Raw genomic sequence first — 11,524 nt, 5'->3', positions numbered from 1 at the left:
GGTGGGAATATAAAATGGTGCAGCCACTGTGGAAAATGCTTTGGAAAGTTTGGCAGTTCCTCAGAAAGCTAAATATAGAATTACCGTATTTCCTGGCAATCTTACTTCTAGGTATACACCAAAAGAAATGAAAGTAGGGGCTCAAACAGATACCTGCACACTGATGTTCATAATGGTGCTATTCATAATTGCACAAAGATGGAAGCGACTCAAATGCCCATCAACAAATGAATGGATAAACAAAATATGGCTTATATATATAATGGAACAATACACAGCCCTAAAAAATAAAGAAGTTCTGATACATGAAACAACATGGATAAACCTTGGATAAACCTTTGAGTGAAATAAGCCAGACACAAAAGGACAAATATTATATCATCTTCCTGATGTGAAATAATTCCAATAAGCAAATTCATAGAATCAGAAAATAGAATACAGGTTACCGGGGAATGGGGAGTTAATGCTTAACTGGTACAGAGTTTCTGTTTGGGGTGATGGAAAAGTTTTAGCACTGTATGGTGGGGAATTAATTAACACAACTGAATTATACCTTTGAGTGTGGTTAAAAGAGAAATTTTAGGTGATATACATGTTACTGGAATCAACAAGTTTTTAAACCATAGAATGAACAGCACAAACTATGAACCTCAATGTAAACTATGGACTTCAGTTAAGATATAATTATAATAATATGGTTTCATTAACTGTAACAAAGGTACAACAATAATGCAAGGTGTTGAGAAACTGTGTGGCTGGGGGCGGGGGGACAGGTGGTATATGGGAACCCTGTATTAGCTGCATGATTTATCTGTAAACCTACAACTTCTCTTATTAAGAAAAACATTATTTCCATGCATTTCCTTAAAAAATCTCTATGAGATAGCCATAGCTGGTATTGTAACCCGTTTTCTAAATGTTAAACTGACACACACACAAAACTCTTCTCAAGATCTGGAACTAATGTTAAACATTTTATGCCATATCCATCATGAGTTGGCCAGTTTTGCAGGAACCTGCTAAAGTGCAGAATGGGACGTTCGTTTCTGGATTTGCCTCCTTATTGGTAAATTTCTACAGAGGGTGAGACAGGCATGTATTCTAAGCCTTCACTTCAATAAGCCTAGTTTACAATCTCCTTAACTCATCCCTAAACAGGTCGCCCTACCTCCAGTTTCCTCCCTTCCACACATCTCATAACAACACTCTCAGATTCATTTTTATAGAACAAAGTTCTTATATCACTTCCTTTGCTCAAAAGCCAGTAATGGCTCCTCTTGGTATTTTTTTAATGCAGCAGTTGTAATCAAACACCACCAGAAATATATCGTGGCTCAAATTCTGACACCAGCACTTACCAGTTCAGCATTCGGGGTTTAGTTACTTAACTTCTCTGACCCTCAGATTCTTCATCTGTAAAATGGTGATGAGTTTAGGATTGATGTGAGGGTAGGAAGAGATAATATAAATATAATGACTGAGTGCATTGTTGGGGTGTTTCTAAGAGGTAGAATTGAACACTTGATTCACGTCACAATAAAAAAATTTTCTCTTTCTTTCCTTCCTTTTTTTAAAAAAGATCTTGCTGTGCTCCAGGCTTTGTGCTAGTATGTTCCATGAAGGCCAATATCAAATCTGCACAACTACTCCCTGGGAATACTATAGTGTGGCAGTGTGATATTATTTATGCATTCCAAAAAGATATAGATTATGTTTGTAAACTGGTCTGTTCCTCTGGGCATGATGCCCTTTGATTAATTTAAATTCAAAGGCTTCATGTTTATTTGATTAAAGCAAGATGAGGGCTTTGATTCGACCACAACATTAGGGTGTGCCGGGTTGAGTCCTGCCCCCTTGGTGAGCCTTATAAACGGACACTCACACAGAAGATACACAGAGGAAGAGAGAGAGCGCCACAGACACAGAGGAGAGAACTTGTCAACTTTGATCCCGTGGCCCTGGAAAGAGAGATGGACCATTCGCCTGATAGTTTACAGCTGACCCTTGTGAATAGACCAGAGCAGCTGAGCCCAGAAAGAAAGGAGCTCTCCAGTGTACAGCTGAGATCGGAAAAAGCTGGGCCCACAGAACCTTAAGAGGAAAGAGGAAGCCTGAACCCTTGCAGATGTTGGCAGCCATCTTGCTTCAGCACGTGGCAGCAGACATTTGATGAGGAAGTACCTCTTATGGTACCTTGAGTTGGACTCTTCAGGACCTTGTAACTTTAAGATTCTACCCAAATAAATACCCTTTATAAAAGCCAACAGATTTCTGGTACTTTGCTTCAGCACCCCTTTGGCTAATACATATAGGAATTTCCATTTTCTGCATTTTCATACACAAGGAAACAAGCTCAGAGGTGTCACCCCACTGATACATGGTAGACTTAGTTTTAAACTCAGGTCTGACTGTCTTCAAAGCTCATATACTTCACCACTATACTGGGACTACCTACAGTATAATCACCTTGGGGCCTGCAAAAATGCAAAGCTCTGTGCCCTTGTCCAGATTCAGGGTGATTAAGGCCACTAGACAGTCAACAAAATTTATTGTCCTGGGAAGCAGATGTGACTCAAGCAGTTGGGCTCCCATCTACCATACAGGAGGTCCAGGGTTTGATGCCCAGGGCCTCCTAGTGAAGGCAAGCTGGCTCATGTGGTGAGCTGGCCCATGAAGAGTGCTGACCTGCACAGAGTACTGCCCTGCACAGGAGTGCTGGCCCACGCAGGAGTGCTGGCCCACGCAGGAGTGCTGGCCCACGTGGAGAGCTGGTGCAGAAAAATGACTTAACAAAAAGAGACACAGAGGAGAGATAATAAGAGATGCAGCAGATCAGGGAGCTGAGGTGGCACAAGAGAATGATCGCCTCTCTCCCATTCTGGAAAGTCCCAGGATCAGTTCCTAGAGCTGCCTAATGAGAATACAAGCAGACACAGAAGAACACACAGCAAATGGACACAGAGAGCAGACAATGAGGGAGCAGGGATAAATAAATAAACCTTTTTTAAAAATTTATTTTTAAAAATCCATTGTCCCCTTCATCCCGAGTGACTGAACACATGGGTGCATAGGTAGGGACTGCATTTCCTGCCCTCCCTGCAATTACATGTGACTATGTAACAAGTTCTTACCAGTGGAATTTGAGCAGAAGAGACAGGTGCCAGCTCCAAGACAAGGTGGTTAAGAAGTGCATGTAGGGAAGCTGATGTGGCTCAAGCAGTTGGGCACCTGCCTACCACATGGGAGGTCCCAGGCTTGATTCCTGGTACCTCCTATACAAGATGAGCAAGACAGCGAGCCGACCTGTTGTGCTGGCACGGAAACCAGATGCAGCAAGATGACACAACAAGCTGACGCAACAAAGAGACACAGTGAGGAAACACAATGAGAGACACAATAAGCAGGAAGTGGAGATGGCTCAAGTGATTGGGTGCCTCCCTCCCACAGGGGAGGTCCTGGGTTTGGTTCCCAGTGCCTTCTAAAAAGAAGATGAACAGAGAGCAGACAGCAAACCAAAACAACTAGGGAAGGTGGTGAGAAATAAATAAATCTTTGAAATGAAAAGAGAAGTGAGTGTTCCTCCTCCACACTCTCAGTGTGGAGCCTGGAGATGGAGGGAACCCCACTTTGATTAAGCAGATGATGTCATATTCATAGAGGGTGGGAATGCTGCCAGATGGAAGAAACCGGGTCTCAAAATGCCTCCGTGGTTCAGTCATCTGCAGCTGCACAACAAACCATCCTAAACCTCAGCCGCTTTAAACAGCAGCAATCATTCAAAGATTGGTGGAGGTGAAATCAGCTAGGGAGGCTCAACGGGGGCTGCAGGATCTACTTCCCAAACGATTCGCTCACACAGTGGTCAAGTCCCAGCTGGCTCTTGGCTGACAGCTCAACCACGGCTGACAGCCAGGAACTTGGTTCTCCATGTGCCTCTCCACAGGGAGCTGGGCTTCCACACGGCGTGGCAGCTGAGTGCCAAGAGACAAGAAGTGGGAGCTTCTCGTCCCTAAGACCTGGGTGCAGAACGGGCACAGCGTCACTTCTGCAACACCCTGCGGGTCAAAGCATTGCCGAGCCTGCCCAGACTCCAGGGGAGAGGACCTCAGCCTCATCGTTCAAAAGGAAAACTGCCAAATAATACACGGCCAATTTTAAGCTGCCGCATCACATGATAGGACATCCACCCATTCAGAACACCCACTCGAGTTGTGATTATCGGGCTTCCTGCTACAATATTCCTTCACTGTAATGAATACTCCCAGTGAATCAGACTCTCCGGAGTCGGGGTTGGGGATCTGCCTTCTCACAAGCAACACGATGACTTACACTCCGGAATTGGAGACCGGCTCTGCTGAGTAGCTTGGCTGTGCCATTCAGCTTCTGATCTCCAGAGCCTCGGAGACAGCCAAGCCCTTTGCCCTGATTGTCGGTGGGGTCCACATCTTAGAAGAGACAACCTCACCACGGGGATGGCTTGAAGCTCCATGACCTCTCGGAATCCCACTCGGAGATTCTGAGAGAGGCCTGGGAGCTCATCCGGTAAAACCCTCACTCACACAGGAGCACGTAACACTCTAGGGTTACGGGAAGCTCGCTTGGAAGATTCCAGAACTCCACGGCAAAGGGCAGTGCTTGCCTTTTCTAAGATGCGACCACCATAGACAACCAGATAAAAGGATTTAACCATTGCAAAGGCAATGAGAGATCAGAAACTGAAAGTGTAGAGGGTTGGCTTAGCTGAGTGGATCTCAAATACCACAGATGCAACATTACTGAATAGTGACTAACGGTGTGAAAAAAGTATTTCCCCTTCAACTCTTGCCAGGCCTTCCGATCCCTCAAGCAGAGAGTCTCTGTTTAGTATTAGATGTCTTTCATATCTCCGAACACGTGCTATTCGACCCCTATGTACCAAAGACAGATAGTAAGTCTCAGAACCTACTAGGAGCCCTCTGGCCACAGAGGGTTTCTTCAGAATTAATCGAGACAGGCAGGGAATATTCACCTAGGAGAAATTTAGTATATTCCCATATTGGGAACAAGGGATGAGTTTTCATTTTCCCAAAGACTTTCAAACTGTGCTTCAAAGATCCTCAGCTAAATACATTTTACCTAACAGGGAGTCAGTTTCCTATCTGAGGGTGTTAAAACTTTCCAGGCAAGGAAGTGGCAGGAAAAAAGCAGTTGCATTTGGGCCCTCAGGATGGAGGAATGAAATATGGATTGGAGTGGACTTGCTGGTATTCTAGTATAGAACTATTGTGATTCCAGCAAATGGAAGAAATCGTATCATTGATGTGGAGACAGTGGCTGTGGGAGTTGCTGAAGGCAGGGAGAGGGAAAGAGAGGTGTGTTATTGGGGCATTTTCAGGACTTGGAGTTGTCCCGAATGATACTGCAGTGACAGGTGCAGGACATTATAGATCCTGCCATAACCCACTGAATGGACTGGGGGAGAGTGTAAACTACAAAGTAAACTATAATCCATACTGTAGCAATGCTCCAAAACGTACTCATCAAATGCAATGAATGTGCCACACTAATGAAAGAGGTTGTTGATGTGGGAGGAGAGGGGGGTGTGGGGAGTAGGGTATATGGGAAGCTCTTATATTTTTTAATGTAAAATTCTGTGTGATTTATGTATCTTTAAAAAAAGATAGTAAAAAAATTTTTTAATGATAAATAAATAAAACGATTCATGAAGATTCCCAAACCATAAAAAGACTGTGTTTAGCAACCATCTGGCTATTCAAGACTCTTAGCACCAGAGGGCCTTATAAAATAAGATCTCTGATTCAAAAGCCTTCTCCTCTCTTTAGTTCACTCCTAATTCTGTTTGAATATCAAGCTTCCTTATGATTAATATTGGGTCCCCACAGGCTTAACTTGGCAATATTCCTGAACAGAGATAATAATACCTTCCCATGAGATTGTTGTAAAGATTAAATAAGATAATAGAGTATTCATGCAATGTATATTCATGATGCACGTCCAAAGAGCACATAGTACAACGTTCAGAACAATGTGCTGCAAAGTCAACACAAGTCCCTCTTATTGCCTTCCAACTTTAGGAAATAACTTCTAAATCAGAGATGGCCCACAGTCACTGGTTTTGCCATATTTGTGATTTTTTTATTTTTAATTATACAAGGAGGTTTTACATGAAAATTCAGATTTCTGATTTCTTCTAAAAAGAACAGACACTCTGAACACAACCTGAGCTTACCCGCAGAGCTCCTACAGGTTTGAGAGCCTAGGACCTGAAGTTCTCCCTCACCTACTTTTGCCTCCTCGATTTACTTTCCTGGGCTCTTGTCTTCTCAGTCAGAGGGAATGATCAGGGAGAGAAGTAGTCAACAGCCTTGATGTCACTATTTTGAGTGGGGAAAATTACCTTTGACTTTTGGCCAAATGCTAGGTGCATGCAGTGTCAGAAGAGATGCAAATAGTACTGTTTCTGCAAAAGATAATCATCTTCACTGTGGCTTCCCTCATCGATTACCAACCAGTTAGGAAAAATGCTTCCAGAGGCATCATGCTTTATTCATTTATTGATCTGGTGAAGCCCTACTATGTTGAGAGCACAATGCTCTATACTGTGAAACATATGAAATTGGATAGAAAGGGAACTCATCTAGCTAACATCCTTCAGGGCTCAGTGTAAATGCCCCTTCCTGCAGAAAGCCTTCCTGAGTTCCTCCAGCTAGGTTAGATTCTTAGGGATACACTCCTGTACCTTTCCTTTGCGACATTTTTAGAACTGTCAATGTCTTTCTCTCTCCCCTTTCTCTGAGTCCCTTATGATGATCTTCTTCATTGCTGTTTCCCCATGCCTAAAACAGCATCTGGCACCTAGTGTGCCATCAACAAATGAGCTGTAAAAAAGAATAAATCAGTGAGTGGGTAAATAAATGAATGACAGAACTAAATGCAACAGATGTGAAAAGTGGAGCAACTGCATCCATTGGTCAATGGCAGTAAGGTACCATTTGTTAAATATTGCAAGAATCCAGTGTAGTAATAACTATAATTAATAGCCATGATGATTGCAAGCACATAATTAAAGTATTTTACACTCAAAGGCTGTTCTCTCTCTGCAAGGAATTCTGATAGAAAGTTTCTTATATAAACAAAGGTCTTGGAACACACTAGGTGCTCAATAAATGGTAAAATAGCTACCATGAGTGCTGAGATTTATAATATTACATCTGTTATTTTCACTGCTGTATTCTCAGTATATAGCATAGTATCTGGCCCATAATAGGTGCTCGATGATTATTGGATAAATCAATTATATAATTTATGATGATATAATGGCATTAACTCAGAAAAAGAAGTTAATCTGACCTTCTAGAAAGCCCCTGAATGCATTTTGGGACTTAAAGTTCAATGTTAGGTCAGTTTTCAGCCTGGAGGAGCCTCTCCAGGATCCCCAGCAGCCTGTACATCTTATCTAGTCCTTTGTGGGCTGTGCCTGAGGCAATCCTGCAGCAAAGGGCACTTTATCCCAGCCAGCACAGGAGGCTGACCGCCCCAGATGAGCCCTGCAGGAGAATGGAAAACTCCTGATTAGAGCCGAACATTCTGGGGCCTGGGTGGACTGCAGGGGCCTGGCCTATGGTCCAGTATTCCAGGCTCCTCTACGGTTTAGTCTTCTTACACGTCACAGAAGAGCTGCAAGGATGGGAGGTAGGGGATGAAGGGATTTTATAAGAGCGAAAAAGGAGAGGAGATAGAGAAAACTAGAGACACACGCACATGCACAAAGAGGTTCCAATGCACAGGGAGATGCACGGAGCCAGGGTGGGGTGGGCAGGACAAGAGAAAAGCGAGAGACCCAGAGGTAGATGGAGAGAGTCAGAAGAGAAAAGAATCAGATGGAGAGACACACAGGGATACACACAGAAACAGACCCAGAAAATGGGAGAGAGAGAAAGACAGACACAGAGAGGGAGACTTTGAGAGCCTCTATTCCGAGAGATGACCCAGAGAGAGAGAGGCCGAAAGAAAGAAAAAGACAAAAAGACAAAGCCAGAAAGAAACATAGGGAATTCAAACAGATAAACACACAGAAATGTTCAGAGCGACAGAGAAAGAAGGCTAAGGAAAGGAAGCCAGCGAGCAGGTAAATCCGCAGACCAGCTTACTGAGAGTAATTTTGACGCTTACCAGACGCCCTGACTGGGCAGATCTGGGAAGGGCTGGCACCGGGTGTTTTCACAGCTCCCCAGGTGCCTCTCATGCTCAGCCTGGGCTGAGTACCACCAACTGCCTGAAGCAAGGGTTTTGGTCGCCAGAGACTTAAATACTACACTTTCAATAATATATAGAACAATTAGACAGAAGATAAACAAAGAAAGAGAAGACTTGAACAACATTGTAAAATGACTAGACACAGCAGACATCTGTAGGTCACTCCACCCAACAGCAGGAAAATAAATGTTCTTCTCAAGTGCTCATGGAACCTTCTCCAGGATAGTGCATATGCTGGGCCATACAACACACCTCAATAAATTTAAAAGGCTAGAAATAATATAAAGTATATTATCTGACCACAATAAAATTAAATTAGGAATAGATAAGAGAAAAGAAATTGGGGAAACTCACAAATATAAGTAAATCAAACAACATACTCCAAAATAATCAGTGGGTCAAAGAAGAAATTAAAGGAGAAATCAGAAAAATCCTTTAAGATGAATAAAAATGAAGACAAGATATACTAAACTCATGGGATGCAGCTAAAGCATGGAGGAAATTTATCATTGTAAATGCCTATATTTAAAAATAAGAAAGATCTCAAATAATAAAACTAACCTTATACCTTAACACACAGGAAAAAGAAGAGCAAATTAAACCAAAAGCAAGTAGAAGGAAAGTAATAATAAACATTAAAGCAGAAATTAGTAAAATAGAGAATTTTTTAAAGATAGCAAAAAATCAATGAAAGCCAAAATTTACACTTTGAAAAAATCAATAAAACTGGCAGACCTTTACCTGATTTGATGAAGAAAAAAATAGAGAAGATTCAAATTACTAGAATCATAAATGAAAGATGGGACATTACTATTGACCTTACCGTAATAAAGGAATTATAAAGAAATACTACAGAGAATAATTTATGCCAATAAATTAGATTATTTAGATGAAGTAGGCAAATTCTTAGAAAAACACAAACAACCTGTGTTAGTCAGTCAAAGGGGTACTGATGCAAAAACCAGAAATGAGTTGGTTTTTATAAAGGGCATTTATTTGGGGTAGAAGCTTGCAGTTACCAGGCCATAAAGTGTTAGTTACTTCCCTCACCAAAGTCTATTGTCATGTGTTGGAGCAAGATGGCTGCTGACATCTGCCAAGAGTTCACGCTTCCTGGGTTCCTCTCTTCTGGGGCTTGCTTCTCTCCAGGTTCAGGGTTCTTCTCTTACTGGGGCTTGCTTCTCTCCAAGCTCAGCTCCTCTGTGTGCTCACTTCCTGGGGCTCCAGCTCAAAAACTCCAGCATCAAAACACCAACACCAAAACTCCAACTCAGTCCTTTGTCATGCCTTTTATCTGTGAGTTCCCACCCACCAAGTGGCAGGGACTTAACACCCTACTGATGTGGCCCAATCGAAGCCCTAACCATAATTTAATCACACCCAGGTACAGATCAGTTTACAAACATAACCCAGTATCTATTTTTGCAATTCATAAACCATATCAAACTACTATACTACCTATTTGACTCAAGAAGAAATAGACCACCTTTATAGACCTAAACACAAGTAAAGAGATTGAATTAGTAATCCAAACACTACCTGCAAAGAAAATCCCAGGTCCTGATGGCTTCACAGGTGAATTCTACTGATTATTTAAAGAAAAATTAAAATCAGTTCTTCACAAACTCTTCCAGAAAATAGGAGGGAATATGTTTCAATTCATTTTATAAGGCCAGATATGAAAATCAGACAAAGATATATGAGAAATATAGAAATCAAAGCCCTTATGAATATGGATGTTAAAATCCTCAATAAAATATTAGCACTGTTTTCTGGCTGGAACCATGGAGGGTGCTAAAGGGAAGAAGATGGTTCCTGCTGTGCTAGAAACCCTTAAGAAAAAGTGAAGGAGGAGCAGATGTGGCTCAAGTGATTGAGCTCCTGCTTCCCACATGGGAAGTCCTGGGTTCAACCTAAAAACAAAAAAGCAAACAAATGAAATAACTAACTCAGAGGAATCAATGTGCACAGTGTTGAGTGCCAACTTCCCACATAAGTGATCCCAAGTTCAAATCCCTAGCCCTAGTGCCCCCCAAAATTAAATTAAATTAAAAAAGGAAAAGGAAAAGGAAAGAAAAAGCAAAGGAATTTTGCCACACTGAAGATCAAGCACTTGAGAAAGAAGTTTGCCCAAAAGATGCTTCAAAAGGCAAGGAGGAAGCTTATCTATGAAAAAACTAAGCACTGTCACAAGGAATATAAGCAGATGTACAGGACTGAGATTCAAATGGCTAGAACGGCAAGGAAAGCTGGCAACTTCTGTGTTCCTGTGGAACTCAAATTGGCATTTGTCATCAAGATCAGAAGTATCAATGGTGTGAGCCCAAAGGTCTGAAAAGTGTTGCAGCTTCTTTGCCTTCACCAGATCTTCAGTGGCACCTTTGTTAAGCTCGACAAGGCCTCAATTAACATGCTGAGAATTGTGGAACCACATATTGCATGGGGGTATCCAAATCTGCAGTCAGTGAATATGGCAAAATTAGCAAGAAGCAGATTTCCTTGACAGATAACTCATAGATTGCCCGATCTCTTGATACATATGGCATCATCTGCATGGAAGCTCTGATTCATGAGAGCTATACTGTTGGGAACTGCTTCAAAGAAGCAAACAATTTCCTGTGGCCCTTGAAATTACCTTCTCCCAAAGGTGGAATGAAGAAAAAGACAACCCATTTTGTAGAAGGGGGAGATGTTGTCAACAAGGAAGACCAGATCAATATGCTTATAAGAAGGATGAACTAAGGTGATACTGCATCCTGAGAGAGTTTTACTTAATACTAGAGTAAAAGTGGCAGTAATCCTGAATATCTTATTCCTTTATATATTGATGGGAGTTGAGTTGAGTTCTAACCAAGAATTTTAGTAGAAAAAAATCAAATCTTAAGTAATAACTCTTGGTTTGCTTATTGCCTTTGACACTTCTGGAGGAAAGAAAAAGCCCATTTTTAAATTTACAAATGGAGACTCAAGGAGTGTCCTTAAAAATGTCATGTGGTTTCTACCATGATTATTTTTGTAATCTGGTCAGTTAGTAAACAGTGACTGCTTTCAAATTGAAAAATATATATCAGCAAACAAAATCCAGCAACTTTTAAAAGGAATTATACACAATGACCAAGTGAGATTTATCCCAGGAATGCAAGGTTGATTTAACATCTGAAAATCAGTTAATGTATGTGATAGTTAGGCTAATATGTCAACTCGGCCAGATGATGGTGCCCAGTTGTTTGGTCAAGCAAGCATTGGGCTAACTGTAATACAAGGACAA

The 11,524-nt window shown here is 41.7% G+C and overlaps 1 pseudogene; it reads left to right on the top strand.

The window, feature by feature from the left end:
- The first annotated feature begins 10,378 nt into the window (after positions 1-10,378).
- LOC101443842 (large ribosomal subunit protein uL30-like) lies at positions 10,379-10,998 on the top strand (annotated as a pseudogene).
- The last annotated feature ends 526 nt before the right edge of the window (positions 10,999-11,524 follow it).

This window comes from Dasypus novemcinctus, chromosome 19 (assembly GCF_030445035.2).
Source record: "Dasypus novemcinctus isolate mDasNov1 chromosome 19, mDasNov1.1.hap2, whole genome shotgun sequence".
Taxonomy (NCBI): Eukaryota; Metazoa; Chordata; class Mammalia; order Cingulata; family Dasypodidae; genus Dasypus; species Dasypus novemcinctus.
The sequence above is the reverse complement of the archived record's forward strand: the minus strand, read 5'-3'. Positions and strand labels throughout refer to the sequence as shown.